The 16,698-nt window shown below is 35.3% G+C and overlaps 1 long non-coding RNA gene across 1 annotated transcript; it reads right to left on the bottom strand.

The window, feature by feature from the left end:
* Positions 1-378: 378 nt before the first annotated feature.
* On the bottom strand, positions 379-4,536 carry LOC145287832 (uncharacterized). Its single transcript, XR_013869205.1, has 2 exons — positions 952-4,536; positions 379-919 (listed from the first exon to the last, which is right to left on the bottom strand). It is a non-coding gene; the product is annotated as an uncharacterized LOC145287832 (long non-coding RNA).
* Positions 4,537-16,698: the final 12,162 nt, after the last annotated feature.

The raw sequence follows: 16,698 nt of genomic DNA, 5'->3' as shown, positions 1-16,698 counted from the left end.
CAGCTCCCATTTCCCACCTCTCGGGAGCTGGTCCCCTTTTTCCCTTCCCCCTCCCTTCACACCTCACATTAAAAAACGGCCTTGTGCCTAATTTGCTCGGTGGGGGAGCAAATAAATACCATCTGTTCCGACAGATACTGCAAAGCTAAGACTGTTATATATTCGGGGGAGTCATAAAGGAGATTTTGTCAAGGAGATTCGTGTACGTGATCGTCTAGTTTCTAACCTTATTGTTCATGTCTTCGTGGATGTGTGGTTGTGTACATGTATTTTTTAACATACCTTTATTCATGTGTCGTCTGTTGTTCCTCTGGTTTTCATTGTCTCTTGGAGGGGAGCTGGCCTGTTGGATGAAGAATTCACTCCAAGACGATGAAATGGTTTTATAGTTTTTATTCACCTTCCAAAGGTCGACACAGAATGGAGGTGAACCTTGCTTGTTTGATGATACACGTCAGCGTCCTCCCCAGCCCAGGGGGGGTGACAGCTGAAAAGCCGTCTGTCTTATTCAACACCCGAAAACCCAACTGCCAAGAAAGAATCAGCTAACCTCATCACATGATACCACGTCATCTGGTCAGCTGACCCTTCTTTTGCAAACGTGTCCACTGTCCACGTTATTCACCTCTCTCTCTCTCTCTCTCCCTCTCCCTCTCTCTCTCTCTATTCTCTAATAGAGACACAGAGAGAGAAAATAGAAAGAGTAAGAAAGCCAGAGAGGGGGGGAGAGATGCTCTTTAACATTCCTCCACCCCTTTTTTATCAAAATGTATGGCAAGCCATACATTTTTAATAACTAACTAACTAAAAAAAATAATTATGTCCGAAGTACATCTTTATTTTTTCACTTTCCGGACTCACCCCTTTTCCAAGAAAGATCAGGCACCAGTACTCTTCTACAACACTATCAACCCTTCTGCTGCTTCTCAAAAGTCCCTCCTAGACATTAACTTGCTTCCAAGTTAGACAAAGATACAGCTTTGCAGATATACATCTTGTCTAGGCGGTCGCATTGTTGGATATTTTCCACTGACTCTGCTCTTTATTTGGACCACTTGGCCAAACAAATGGAGACTCCATTTTCGATCACTTTTTCGAAATGGGGCCAGCATATCGCAATTACGACCAGAACGTCGGATGCTCCATGTTGGTGGTAGCTTTATCGTATGGGGACTCGAACCCCAGACCCTCAGATTAAAAGTCTGATGCTCTACCGACCCAACCATCCCACTCGCGTTCTCGACTTTCAGCATAGGCCTAAGTCCCAGTTTTTTTTTCCTTTACTGTAATGCCCTGACGTCTTTCTCTGAGTGGTCCTATTACTGGAGCTTTGTTCTATTCAATCTACTACTTCGGGACTTCACAAAGCTCTTCTACTAACTCCCTTGGTTGGTCTAAGTCAAGATACGCCTTCACACTGATTCACTCGGAGCCTGTTTGAGTTCCTGGAACCCGACAAGATACGGAATCATCACTCCCTAACTAATGCGCCATCGATTTCTTACTAAGTAGTTTTCCCTTTGTGATTTTTCCGCATTCCCAGCAAGTCCCAAGATTCCAACCCAGATATCCCTCACACATTCCTCTAAAAAAATAAAAAAAATAATAAGGCTCTATCTTGTCCCTTACGTAATCTGCATCTTTCCCTTTCTTCTATCTCCCCGTGATTAGGCTTGGTACCGACTGTCCAGTCGCTCCGTACCCTGAGGAATTATCGCGACCTCGCACGCCAGACTTTTGTTGGACAAGACTTATTGCCGTTGCTTGGGCCTACGTGGCATCTTCCAACTCACTGGAACCACTAGTATTGTTTTAACAGGGTTCTCATTACTCTAAAATAGTATTTCCCCTGCCAAATTTTCTAATTTGTGACAATACCGTGGCTTATAAAAAAAATTAAAACAACAGAAAAAACTGCTTTCTACAGCCTAATCGCCTTGTAATTCTCATGAAAAAAAAATGCAACTACGCGCTAAACGTCCCTAAAATATAACTAAACCAACCAAATCTATTCCAAAATAATTTAATTTAATAATACCAATTAAATTCACCCAGCATGTTTTTTTTTTAATTTTGGTACCTTTAATTCACAATATGGTAACATTTTATTTTCCTAAGTACTTGCATACATATTTCATTCATCTTCTCTTGAGCGATTCGTAACATAATGGCCACGTCAGCCATTGCACCCCCTCTGCCCCTTACACCATGTCAGAGGGCATTTCATTTGCTCCCTGAAGTTGATTACAACTAGATCCGCTCACGCTGGACAGAATACATTCCGTTCACTGCTATGTCAGAAAAAACTTTCTTTTTTTTTTCCAAAGTCGGTAAGCGCAACCTGCCTTGAAGACACATAGCTTCACGGAAAACATCGGATTTCCACACATGAAGTACTCAAACTTGCTCCATGTTGATTCTACTCGAAATCAACAGAAATCATCATAAAAAAAAATAAAATTCGAATCATTTCCCGAGAATAATGAAATTAATAACTACCCATGTAATTCAACACCTCTCCAAAATTCTAACATGCTTGCCACAGAAATTAAATTCCATTCACGCCCCACTTTTTTCTTTCATTTCTTCATATAGTTTATTTAACCCTATATTTATCCTTTTTTTCTCCCTTACTTATGTGGTCAAAACGTCACTCATGTCGAATAGAACATTTATTCTACTTTTCGAAAATTGAAATTAATACCGACTGAACCTTTGACTCTTCCGAAACTTTTTTTTTTTTTTAAATCATTTATTACACTGTTTAAATCTTATTTCTTTCTCCCTATTTTATTATTACTATTTAATTAATTAAAAACACATTTTTTCTTTTATTAATCCTTCTTTCCATAGACCCCACAAGCAAGATTCCACCTCCCCATTCTGCGAAAAAAAAATACATGTCACAGAGTAAGAAAATCCTGCACAATACCATTTTAGAACACATCAATTACATAAAGATAATAAATTAAAAAAAATACAAAAATATCCTATAAGCAATCACAAAGTCCCATCTTAGCAATAACAAAAATCCAAACAACAAAATTTTGTCCACGTCAGCAAGTAGGTCGGCTGCATAGTGCATCATCTTTTACCATTCCACATAATTCAAAATTAAAGAAAAACCACAGTCGTTTACAAAAAAATACCTAGACATTTACAATTAAAATACAGTCGTTTCTAAAATAAAATAAAACGACTCACTTATAAAGTCTCAGACAACTCGATGGAACTAAAATTGTCCATGTAAGAAAAAAAAAATTCCTAAGAAATAAAATCGTTCAATTAGTGAAAAAAAAAGGAAAAAAAAAATCACATTTCAGAACCTATCCATTGTTTTTCATCAAAAGTACATATTGTTCACAATTTAAAAATGACACGAAATATTCATAACACATATTTTTGATTGACATGTTTATCTTTGTGGTAAGGCTCGTTTCTTTTTGGTTTTCTCACTGGCCGTTGTTAAAAATTTACAAAATAAGGTCATTTTTCGTTTTCCCTTCTAATTTTGACATTAAGTGATATTTTTCTTCGTTCATATCGAGCTAATTCCCAATACGATAAATATTTTTTTTTAACTATTTTCTATATATAAAGTTTTACATCTGTGTGTCTGTATGTCTTCCTTTTCTTTCTTCGTGAAAAGGTTGTACGTGTGTATTGCTTTTCTTTTTTTTTCTTTTTTTGTTTTCTTAATTATTTTTCTAATTCGCCTAGTGTTTTAATGGACCCTACGTTGTGTGTGTGTTGATTTCTATTTTTTTTTTTTTACTGTTCTTTCTTTTTCTTTTTTTTTCCATACATTTTATTGTTTTTTCTTGTCCTTTTTTTTTTCTTTTTTTTTTAGTCTATTTCTTTTTTCTTGACACTAAATCTCCATGCTTCCACGTTGTATTTTCTTAAACACAGGTTCGATTATCGCATCGGTGATGCGACTTAGTCACGAGCACCAAAACGAATATGTTATATATTCGGGGGAGTCATAAAGGAGATTTTGTCAAGGAGATTCGTGTACGTGATCGTCTAGTTTCTAACCTTATTGTTCATGTCTTCGTGGATGTGTGGTTGTGTACATGTATTTTTTAACATACCTTTATTCATGTGTCGTCTGTTGTTCCTCTGGTTTTCATTGTCTCTTGGAGGGGAGCTGGCCTGTTGGATGAAGAATTCACTCCAAGACGATGAAATGGTTTTATAGTTTTTATTCACCTTCCAAAGGTCGACACAGAATGGAGGTGAACCTTGCTTGTTTGATGATACACGTCAGCGTCCTCCCCAGCCCAGGGGGGGTGACAGCTGAAAAGCCGTCTGTCTTATTCAACACCCGAAAACCCAACTGCCAAGAAAGAATCAGCTAACCTCATCACATGATACCACGTCATCTGGTCAGCTGACCCTTCTTTTGCAAACGTGTCCACTGTCCACGTTATTCACCTCTCTCTCTCTCTCTCTCCCTCTCCCTCTCTCTCTCTCTATTCTCTAATAGAGACACAGAGAGAGAAAATAGAAAGAGTAAGAAAGCCAGAGAGGGGGGGAGAGATGCTCTTTAACAAGACTAGCAAAGACCAGCTATGACTAGCAAAGACCATATGTGGGGGTAACCCCACATATCTGAACTTGGTCAAGGTAGGGATCACCCTACAACCACAGTTACTATCCAGCTCCCATTTCCCACCTCTCGGGAGCAGGATCCCCCTTTCCCTCCCCCCTCCCTCTCTTTCCACATTAAAAAACGGCCTTGTGCCTAATTTGCTCAGTGGGGAAGCAAATAAATAAACCCAGGTCCTACGAACCCCCCCCCCGCTTCGGCGGCACGGGGGTGACAAGATCAAAGTGTAGTATCTATCCGACAGATGCTGCAAAGCTAAGACTAGCAAAGACCAGCTATGACTAGCAAAGACCATATGTGGGGGTAACCCCACATATCTGAACTTGGTCAAGGTAGGGATCACCCTACGACCACAGTTACTATCCAGCTCCCATTTCTCACCTCTCGGGAGCAGGATCCCCCTTTCCCTCCCCCCTCCCTCTATCTCCACATTAAAAAACGGCCTTGTGCCTAATTTGGTCAGTAGGGAAGCAAATAAATAAACCCAGATCCAACGAACCGGCGGCATGGGGGTGACAAGATCAAAGTGTAGTATCTGTTCCGACAGATACTGCAGCTATGACTAGCTATGACTAGCTATGACCAGATGTGGGGGCAACCCCACATGCCTGACCTTTAACCAGCTCCCATTTCCCACCTCTCGGGAGCTGTACCCCTTTTTCCCTTCCCCTCCCTTCACTCCTCACATTAAAAATCGGCCTTGTGCCTAATTTGCTCGGTGGGGGAGCAAATAAACACCATCTGTTCCGACAGATACTGCAAGCAAAGACCCTATGTTGGGGCGACCCCACAGATAAGACCTTGGTCAATGTAGGGGCAACCCTTCATACCAATTGTCACTATCCAGCTCCCCTACTCCCCGGGGAGTTGGTCCCCATTTCCCTTTCACTCCTCACTTTAAAAATCGGCCTTGTGCCTAATTTGCTCGGTGGGGGAGCAAATAAATACCATCTGTTCCGACAGATACTGCAAAGCTAAGACTAGCAAAGACCAGCTATGACTAGCAAAGACCATATGTGGGGGTAACCCCACATATCTGAACTTGGTCAAGGTAGGGATCACCCTACGACCACAGTTACTATCCAGCTCCCATTTCCCACCTCTCGGGAGCAGGATCCCCCTTTCCCTCCCCCCTCCCTCTAGCTCCATATTAAAAAACGGCCTTGTTCCTTATTTGCTCAGTGGGGAAGCAAATAAATAAACCCAGGTCCCACGAACCCTCCTCCCGCTTCGGCGGCACGGGGGTGACAAGATCAAAGTGTAGTATCTGTTCCGACAGATACTGCAAGCTATGACTAGCTATGACTAGCTATGACTAGAAAAGACCAGATGTGGGGGACACCCCACATGCCTGACCTTTAACCAGCTCCCATTTCCCACCTCTCGGGAGCTGGTCCCCTTTCCCCTTCCCCTTCCCTTCACTCCTCACATTAAAAATCGGCCTTGTGCCTAATTTGCTCGGTGGGGGAGCAAATAAATACCATCTGTTCCGACAGATGCTGCAAAGCTAAGACTAGCAAAGACCAGCTATGACTAGCAAAGACCATATGTGGGAGTAACCCCACATTTCTGAATTGGTCAAGGTAGGGATCACCCTACGACCACAGTTACTATCCAGCTCCCATTTCCCACCTCTCGGGAGCAGGATCCCCCTTTCCCTCCCCCCTCCCTCTATCTCCACATTAAAAAACGGCCTTGTGCCTAATTTGGTCAGTGGGGAAGCAAATAAATAAACCCAGGTCCCAAGAACACCCCCTCCCCGCTTCGGCGGCATGGGGGTGACAAGATCAAAGAGGTTACCTCGGATACGTCTGTTGTGTCACCGGTTGGGGGGAAAAAGAGAATTCCAAGATGGCGTCCAGGGGTTTTTATTAGCGTTTACCCCATGCAACTCTCGGAAAATCACGTTTCTTTCTCATGTGATTATGCAAATGGATAATTCCCGGCCACTATAAAAGCAGGAGGCTAGAGACGAGTCGGCAGTGTCATGCAAATTGTGTGTGTGGGTGTTTTTGGCGATTGGAGTGTGTCTTATTTTTTTTACCACGGTTATCACGGACAGGAATTCCCTCTCTTCTGGAGGTGGGCGATATTGACTATTTTGAAGTTGTACTGTTGCTGACAGAACATTTTTTTTTTTTGCCTACTACATTTTTGTTTCAATTTCTCCAGCATGTTAGTGAAATTTATAATACTTTAAAAAATTAAAAAGAAACAAAACAAAAGTTATGAAAAAAAACTCACCTTTCACAAAAACAATTTAAAAAAAAAAACCACAAACTGACTAAATAAGTAAAAAAAAAAAATAATTAAAAATCTCGAAACTTTATTTTCATGAAAACAATAAAAAAAAAGTCCTGTTCTCTCTATTTTTTTTCTTTGAGAAACAAATATATTTCTGACTTACAAATGCGGTAGAGACTCATTATTTTTACTTTCTATGGTTTTGATATACTGCGTTTTTATTGCTTACAAAATGGGTGACTGATTTATCAGAACGTTGTAACTAAAAAGTGAGCACCACTTTCAAACGTCGAAATAATGATTTCTTTTTTACTTTTTTTAAACTCTGTTTAATTAGTGTCCAATCAATAATAATCCAGTGAAAAAAAATTCCCAAAATCTATAAGTATAGAAATTAAGCATGGGAGTAATGTTTGTACAACAACGTAACGTCGCCTTTCGTACTTTTACAAACATTTTTTAAAAAAGTAACTAAACCATTTATTGATAATTTGTCACGTGTACAAACATTTATTTATTTACGTAGGCTTAACTCCTTTCATGAATAAGAAAAGTTTTACTCTTTAAGAATAATAAAAGGAAAAAGTTACTGAACATTTATAAAAGGACTTCTTTTCATGAAGGCTAGAGGAATAGGGTAAATTTATACAAACACCGTGACAGCGAATTAACCCTAACACTAACCCTAACCCTAACCCTAAACCTAACCCTAAACCTAACCCTAACCCTAACCCCCTAACCCTAACCCTAACCCTAACGCTGTCACGGTGTTTGTATAATAATACCAGGAATAGTTGGCCGAAAATTCGTGAAACAACAACAATAGATAAAAATGATGCTATTTTTTAAATCATATTTCCACGTTTAAATAACGTTTTACAATATGTTTTTTTTATTTTTTTTATTTATTCAATTGTAAGGTTAAAGTACAGAATAGGTACAAAACATCCTTACCTTCCCATGTTAAGAATGACTTTTTAAATAATAACATTATTTCAGCACGGATCACTCTCTGCATGAGTAATCTTATATAGAAAAAAAAACTCAAAAGCAAGCAACAAACTTTTTTTTTGGCCTTATATAATAAAGAAAAGATGTGTAAATTAAAAAATTTGGAAGATAAACAAATGAAATATGTTTTTTTTTTACTTATCGAGTTAACAGAAAATTAAACCTTTCGTCAATTCGTGGCTGTGAAATGAATCGAACCGGAAGTTCAGTTTTATCAACAGGACAGATTCGCAGAAACGATAAATAAATATATTTATTTTATTTAATATTTTAATTTTAATTAGGTAAATTTATTTTAATAACATAAAAATATACCTCGACTCTAAAAATGGGTTGTTTGAAAATTTCAAATAAATTGGTAACGTATAAACATGGTTTTATTTCTTTAGAACGAACCAACTTTACATTTTTATATATATAGATTTAAAAACAACAGTAAACAAGTAACTACATATTAAAAAAATATGATGGGGTGTAGTCTCTTTTAAAAACAATACCACCTTCAGGAACAGCCCTAAAATGTGTTTTCAATCGATATGCATTCAATAATAGAGTTTTTCTACCCATTGAAAATGGAGTTTCCTAAATGTTACGCTGTATCCAATTTATAATTAATTCCAAATATAATCTTCGTTAATATATAGTTAAACTATTTAAATTTAATACGGCCAGTGAGTAAAATTTTGTTTAATCTGAATAATATTAGGGGGGTATTCTCTTTTAAAAACAATATCTCCTTCAATAATGATCCTAAAATGTGCACATGCATTTTTGGTGCGGCACTATTTGTAATTCAAGTTTTCTCGATATATGTTTTTATTCAATTGTAATTTTTTATTCAATTGTAAGCTGAAATCACAGAATATATTTAAAAAAAACACCCTCTCCTCTTCATGTTAAGAATTGCTTTCAAAATAATAAAATTATTATTTCAGCACGGTACCAAAGGATGGACGTACACGAATGCTACTCCTATAGCGAAATATGCATCGCCTCCGATGTTATACATATTTCGACTGAGGGAGCCGTTATTATTTTTACAAGGAAATAATTTTTGCGGGTGTGACCTAGTTTTTATTTATTTACTTATTTTGGCTTGAACTTTGCGCATGATTTTGTTATGATTTTATCTGTTTTTTTTGTTTGTTTTTATGGATATTTTTGTCGGAGTTTATGTAATTATTAACAGGAAAATTGGTGAAACCCAAAAAGGAATCCGCGCTATTTTTAAATATTATTTTCAAGTTTAAATAAAGTTTTACGTTACCTGCGTTATTTTTTATTTTTAAATAAAAAATAAAAAATTCAAGTTTGCTCGAACTTTATGGATTCTTTTCTTATTGTTTTTGTATTCTTTTGTTGTTATTGTTTTTTTTTGCCGGATATAACAAACAAACAAAATGAAAGCGAAGCAAAGCACGCCCCCAAAAATGTGGTGCCTATGCACTTATGTTACCGTTATTTTTTATGGTTTAAGGTATCGTAAAACTTTAATTAAACTTGAAAATGCTATTAAAAAATAGCGTGGATACTTTCACCTTACAATTTTATAAAAACAGGTATCATAAAACTTTAATTAAACTTGAAAGTACTATTTAAAAATAACGCTGATCCATAAGTGTACTAACACCAAATAACATTTCACTGTGTTTTGATCTAAGACATTCCATGAGAGGTACGTTTTTGTTTATCGCCACAAGTGCTAATTTTGACTTTCACCAATTTTCCTGTTAATAATTACCTATGACGAAAACTCCGGTAAAAAAGAAAATATCCATAAAAAACAAAACAAAAAAAAAACCCAGATAAAATCATAATAACAAAATAATGCGCAAAGCTCAAGACAAAATAAATAAATAAATAAAAGCTAGGTCACAAAAATTCTTACCTTGTAAAAATAATAACGGCTTCCTCAGTCGAACAACCTACAACATCGGAGCCGATGCGTAATTCGCTAGTGGGGTAACACTCGTGTACGTCAGCAATCACATTTTATAACTTTATCCTGTTTTTTTAAACAGGTGGTTAATTAAAATGAAATTATAATCACCTCCTTTCATGTAAAATAATAGGGTGATTAAATTCTACCTATTGTTCATTTCAAAATGTAAACAAACTTCTGGTTAAATTAATCGATACCGGTGTTGAACGTAAAGAATCCTTTTTTAAGGATTACATTTTTCGACTAGTATTTTCAAGTTTGACGATGCATTTTTGTTCATTAAATTGTTAGGTGGAAGTACAGAATAGTTATTTACATACAGCCGGGCACACACGCAGCTTTGATTAAAACGAAAAGATTACATCAATAGTCCAAACAAGCCTATAAGCGTAGTTGCAGACGGCAGCTTTTGTTTAAAGGTAGTATAAATAGTCGTTAAGCGTGGTTTCGCAGAAAGGTTAGTATAAATAGTTAAAGTGGAAAAATCGTAATATCCAAATATGTAAAGTATATTTTTCTTTTTCAATCGATATTATATCAACATATATAAAAAATTCTCAAATAAAAAATATATACATATATAAAAAAACTCAAATAAAGCAGAATAACGTGAGCATTATTATTATCATTATTCCAAAGGAATTCATTAAATATTTGGAAAAAATTAAAATTTGTTTTTATGCTATACCTACGGCTTCATTCCTTATTGTCACTCACCCCCTCTATCTCTCTCTTTCTCTATCTTTCTCGCTTTCTCTCTCTTTCTCTCTCTCTTTGTAAAAATCAATGTGTAAGCGATAAGAAAAATCACTATTCCTAAGGAATTCATAAAATATTTGTAGAAATTTAAAATTTGTTTGTATGCTATACCTACGGCCTCATTCCTTATTTTCGTTCACCCCCACCTCTCTCCATCTCTCTCTCTCTTTCTCTCTCTCTCTCTCTCTGTAAAAGCCAATGTGCAAGCGATAAGAAAATATACACCGCTTGAAATAGCATCAAAAATTCTAGTAAGCAGTCAGTCTGATGCTGTTAGAAATAAAGAGTAGTAGTAACAGTTCGAACGGACAGTTATGAAACATTATGTTATAGTAGTAAGAATATTGGCCCGGTTGGAAAACTCTTAAGGAATGATTTTGTAAAAAATATTTTTTAAATCGATATTATATCAAATTATATAAAATAATATCTGAAATAAAGTAGAAAAACATGGAGATTATTATTATCACTATTCCAAAGGAATTCATTAAATATTTGGCGAGGAAATAAAAATGTGTTTTTTCAAGCGGTACCTACGGCTTCATTACTCAATAATAGTCTGCAAGTAATTTTTTTTGCCGAGCAGTTACTTGCTCGACTAATATAAACGAGCAATCAGTTTTGACTTGTTAAATATGTATAATATACTAGCAAAGATATTCGACGTTGGCCGGTATTGAATAAGGATCAACAAATATTTCATACGTTCATTGTCATCGAAGATGGTGAAATCGCTCATTTGTCATTGATTGACTGCTCTAGTTGTGAACACACAGCGGTCTACAGGGAAGAAACTGCTGATGACTCCATGCAATGACTTAGTCCACAATACATTGCATTCTAGTTGGACAGTGTTGTCACATTTGGGCTGGTGCATCTGCTACTAGTCTCTCGCTCCTAGACAAGGTTCAAAAGAGAGTCGCCAATTTGATAGGCCCTGAACTGGCATCTAAGCTTCAGCCTCTGTCCCATCGACGAAACGTTGCATCCCTCTGCCTGTTCTACAAGTATTTTAATGGTGAATGCTCTGACGAACTGCAGACCCTTGTGCCCCCACGATGTAGACACCCTCGACAAACCCGACAGGCAGCTAAAGCCCACCTCATCACAGTAGAGATCCCTAGATGTAAAAGATCTTTCTACTCCAGTAGTTTCTTCTCCAGAACCGCTAGACTCTGGAATTCCATTCCAGGTTCCTGCTTCCCTAACTGTACTGACTTGCAGAAGTTCAAGTGTAACGTGAACCGACATCTTGCTGCCCAAATCCCAACATAGTGCCCTAGTAGTTGCTGCCCCTGATAGTTGCCCCCTACACCAACGTGGCAATGTGCCTTGTTTAGGGTGAAAATGTAATAAAAAAAGTAAATAAAAAAATACTATTGATTTTATAAAATAATTTTTGTATTATGGCTTGAATTTAATTTCCAAATAAAATGGTTACATTTTGCTTTAAAAAGAAACATTCGGTTCGAATGCAAATCTGTGTTATCAAAGATTGTTTTTATGAAATTATTTTTACATAATCACTTGAATTAAAGTTGAACGTACAGACGTGAAGTATCATCATTCAATTGTGCTCTACAAAGAAACATTAATTACAAACGCGCCTCCAACATAAAAGAGGGACTCTTCTGCTTGTGCGATAATAAAACTTCTCAAATGCACTTTTGATGGTAGGTTGTAGAAAAGTGATTACCTTCTTCAAAATCGGACTTTCTTTTTTTAATTGGAGTTTTTGATTATTAATTACACATACTTATCTGAAGCATTCCGAAAAAAGTCCTATGTTACACATGAAGTACATTAATTTGAAATAAAAAAAAAAACATTGGTTCAATCATTTCCGAGTGTATAGGAAACGAACCCACACATACATATGCACACACACAAAGCTTTTTTTTAGTAGTAGCCACATATGTCGTCTATAAATATGTATATATATAATATATGTAATGTATACAATATATATACATATGCATATATATTCATATATAGTTGCATATATATATGCATGCGTGTATATGCATATATAATCTACTATTATGTAAAAATAACTTTTTCTGTGTGTGTGTGCTTGTGAGTTCGCTTCTTATTGTCTCGGAAATAGCTGGGACGATTAAAAAATATTACACAAAAGTACTTGATTAGTTTAGAAGTGTCATTACGTAGGTCTTGTATGAGAATGCATCCAAGAAAAAACGAAAATCGATAATCGAAAATCCGATTAAAGAAGGAGCAATCCGATTTTGACGACTGTTAAATACAATCTAACATAACAAGTGCATTTGAGAGGGGTTATCACCACACAAGCAGAAAGCCAGAGCCTATAAAATAAAATAAAATCCGATTAAAGAATTAACAATCCGATTTTGACGATAGTTAATATTGTGCGCTCCGGAATTCCGCCCATCAACAACCATTAGACTTTTCAGATGGAAAGAATTAAGTGGTTGAGAGAACATTTTAAACTATCCAATAGCTGGTAATCTTATAAAGTACACCTTTATACCAAACCTTATTAAAGCCTTAGATATGGCAAGAGCTATTGCTATAGCAATGAAGCCTTCGTCTATGGATTCACTAATCCTGTGTGATATTACCGTCAGCACAAAGGCAGTTGATCACTCGGAACGGAAACCATATTGAATAAGTTTTTTTTTTATTTTGGATGAAGTGATTGACAACTTCTCTATTTATGGCGGGCTCATGACACGTAGGAGGCTAATTGGTTTGTACTGAGATATTTCGTATTTTTAAATACTGTCAATATTTTCCGAGATGTTGGGAAACATCTTTGTTTAAAGCATTTTGCCGTCCCAACAGATAACAAAAAGACAGATAAAAGACAAACGTACACGAAATTTGCAATAAAACCCTAAGGGATATGAAAAGTCAATATAATATTACTAGAAACACTAGGAACAGTTAAAAAAAAAACTAGAAAAAACTAGAAATAATTGAAAGCAAAAGAAAGACGAAGACTATATAAGAGATGGCAATGATTGAAAACAGGTGATATCTTAAGAGAAACCCTTATGCACTCCGAATACATATCAGTCACAAGAAAATTGCAATAGAAGTAAATCAAATCATAGAAAATTAATCCAAGGAAACTGAAACTGGAAGAAATTTCTGATAATTGGATGATTTTATTCAAATATTTATCTGTTTGAAGGTTGTGCGTCTTATTTTTCTATTGTTTGTTTTTTTACGCAAGTACATATATACGGTATACAAGCGACTAGAAAATATTTTACCTGTGCAAAACGTATTATATCAGTTCACTATAGACGCAGATATGTAAAAGCGAAACGAATAAAATGCGATAGTTTCAAATGGACCAAAATATTGCTTAAGAAGTGGAAATAGAACGGGAATAGATAAAACGATGAATGCATTTCACTAAAAAACCCAAACATTTTTCTATGTTTCATGAAAGGATAATGACTTTTTTAGGTTAACGCTTGAAGGAAATTCTTTCTCGCAACCGACAAGGAACTCGCGGCCAGTTGCGCGTATCTTATTTTTCTCGATGATTCAATACACGACCAATTTTGTCCTCTCTGTCGATTAGTGTCTGCAGATTTAGGCTTAACATAATGTTGTTTCTTGTTGTAAGGTGATTAAACGTCTTTTACGATGATAAGATAATAAAAAGAACGAAATCAGAAATTCGCATCGATTAAGTGCTGCCAGACGCAGCCTTAAATCCTGTATGGAACGAATCACACGAATGCTTTTCCAGCAAAGACTGCTTTAATCTCCCATTAAATGTGTCGAGTAATGTAGAAATGCTATGTAAACCCTTGCGGCGTTGTGCAGACAAAATGGCAGCCTTGAAAACGAGCCTAAGGTAAAAATAACAACCAGAATTAGAAATATGTTGATGTTCGCTGAGTAATAAAACGTCAAGGAATGAGAAAACGAAGCCTCATGCTAAACTTAAAACGTGTGTAAATCTACTAGTAAAAATGAATGAGAAATTGAAAGATGATGCAAGTTTCTCAGTTTTTCTTTTGCCCCCAACTCTACCTATATATGTATTATTTTTTGTTTCCTTCTCTCTCTCTTTCTCCCTCTCTCTTTCTCTCTAAATATCTAATTTAATAAAATCAATAGTTTTAATGTCAGAATCATAAGTTTCAGGCCATAACTAATTTATCAAATTACTGTACAACATGTTATATTGGTTTACTTCTTAAATATGACTTAGCTAGAATTGCTGCTATTTTCCTGCTTCTAAACACTCATTTTATTTGTTTTGTTTTTATTTCATATTTTTGCAAATAATTTTCATTAAATTAAAAGCAACTACTAATAGTTGTTTTATGTAAATTGCAATTCAGCTTTACTTTCTTATGTGCGGTTCTGTTAGTGTTTTCGAGGCCATATTTGAGTGTAGGACTGTTTAGATAATTTAAGCAACAATATACTTCAATTAGATGCAAACTAGCCGATATATATATATATATATATATATATATATATATATATATATATATATATATATATATATATATATATAGTAAGTTATAAAATGTATATGGCGATTTAGCAACACTGAATATTCCGCGTTTCATTCACTCTAGGATTCTTCAGGCTTATGCGCATAAGCCTGAAGAATCCGAGAGTGGATGAAACGCGGAATATTCAGTGTAGCTTAATCGCCATATACATGTTGTATATGTTGAAATTCAATTATTTTCAATTTTTGGATATCTTTCCACCGGAAATATATATATATATATATATATATATATATATATATATATATATATATATATATTTCTAACTAGCTCTACCTACGTATTGAGCACTTTTGAAGTAAATACTTTAAGTTCACGCATAAATCTATACTTTAGTATATTAATTTTATGTGAGTAAATTAAGTAGTTATATATATATATATAATTTATTATTATATATAGGTATATAATATATTCTATATATATTATATGTGTGTGTGTGTATGTATTTATTATTTACTTTGAAATCTGAAATATCTGAGTAGAGCTTAGTAGCAATATGAAAGTATGTCTATGTCAAGTAAGCTGCATAAAAACGTTCATTCCCATCGTGAAACAATAGGCTAATTTTATGTTTTATGCATGATTTATGATATGTTAATGATTTATGATATGTTTATGCATGATTTATGATATGTTAATGTTTTATTTATGCTTACTTTTATATCTAAATGGTATTGAGTCTAGCTAACTAACCAGTCAGATTCGTTGGTATTAATAATCCCTCATGAAAATTAGTTTTATTGGCTTACTAGCAGGGATACACGATGTTGTGCTGGATTGGACGAGAATCAGTAAATGTTACACACTCCCTTAGATTGATTTTTTTTATCAAAATCGATTGAATCGTTCATTTTGTTATTAAATCGATTGCTTTTTCTAATTTGGGACCCATGACGGTGCACTGAGAGGAAGTTTCCCATGCTTCTACGCAGTGACTTACTACACTATACATTGTAATCTATATTACACTGTAGAGAATCTACTGTTGATTTTATCAAAGTATCTGAAAACAATGACTTCACTTAAAGTTTAAAATGCTAACATCAAGTATATGGTTCAATTGTGCTCTAAATAAACACCTTTATTTCGAACGCGCCCCTATCTTATCAAAGAACCAACTGGTAGTTTTATAAAATAATTTTTCCATAATCACTTGGATTTAAGTTAAACGTAAAAAAGCCAAGCATCATGGTTCAATTGTGCTCTAAAAAGGAACATTCATTTTGGGCTCATAAAAGAATATACAGTTGATTTTATAAATTGGGCCTTTCTGTTTGTGCGGTGATAAAACTTCTTAAATGCACTTGTGATATTAATGTTGACTTTGGTCAAAATAGAACTCCATTCTTTAATCGAATTTTTCGATTAGCGATTTTCTATACTTATCTTGCGTGTTCCGATACAAAATCTACCTAAGAACACTCCCAAACACATCATGTATCTTCGTGTGAAACTTAAAAAAATCGGCCCAAAGGAAACACCCTTCAACCCTTATTCTTCCTTTACTCTCTGTTTGTCTCTCTCTCTCTCTCTTTCACACCCACATGCACAAAGATCCTTTTATATGATAGAAGATAGATATGTCTATATTTATATTCCTG

This window comes from Euprymna scolopes, chromosome 11 (assembly GCF_053919585.1).
Source record: "Euprymna scolopes isolate OS-2025 chromosome 11, ASM5391958v1, whole genome shotgun sequence".
In the NCBI taxonomy this organism is placed as follows: Eukaryota; Metazoa; Mollusca; class Cephalopoda; order Sepiida; family Sepiolidae; genus Euprymna; species Euprymna scolopes.
This window is presented reverse-complemented; position numbering and strand designations above follow the sequence as displayed.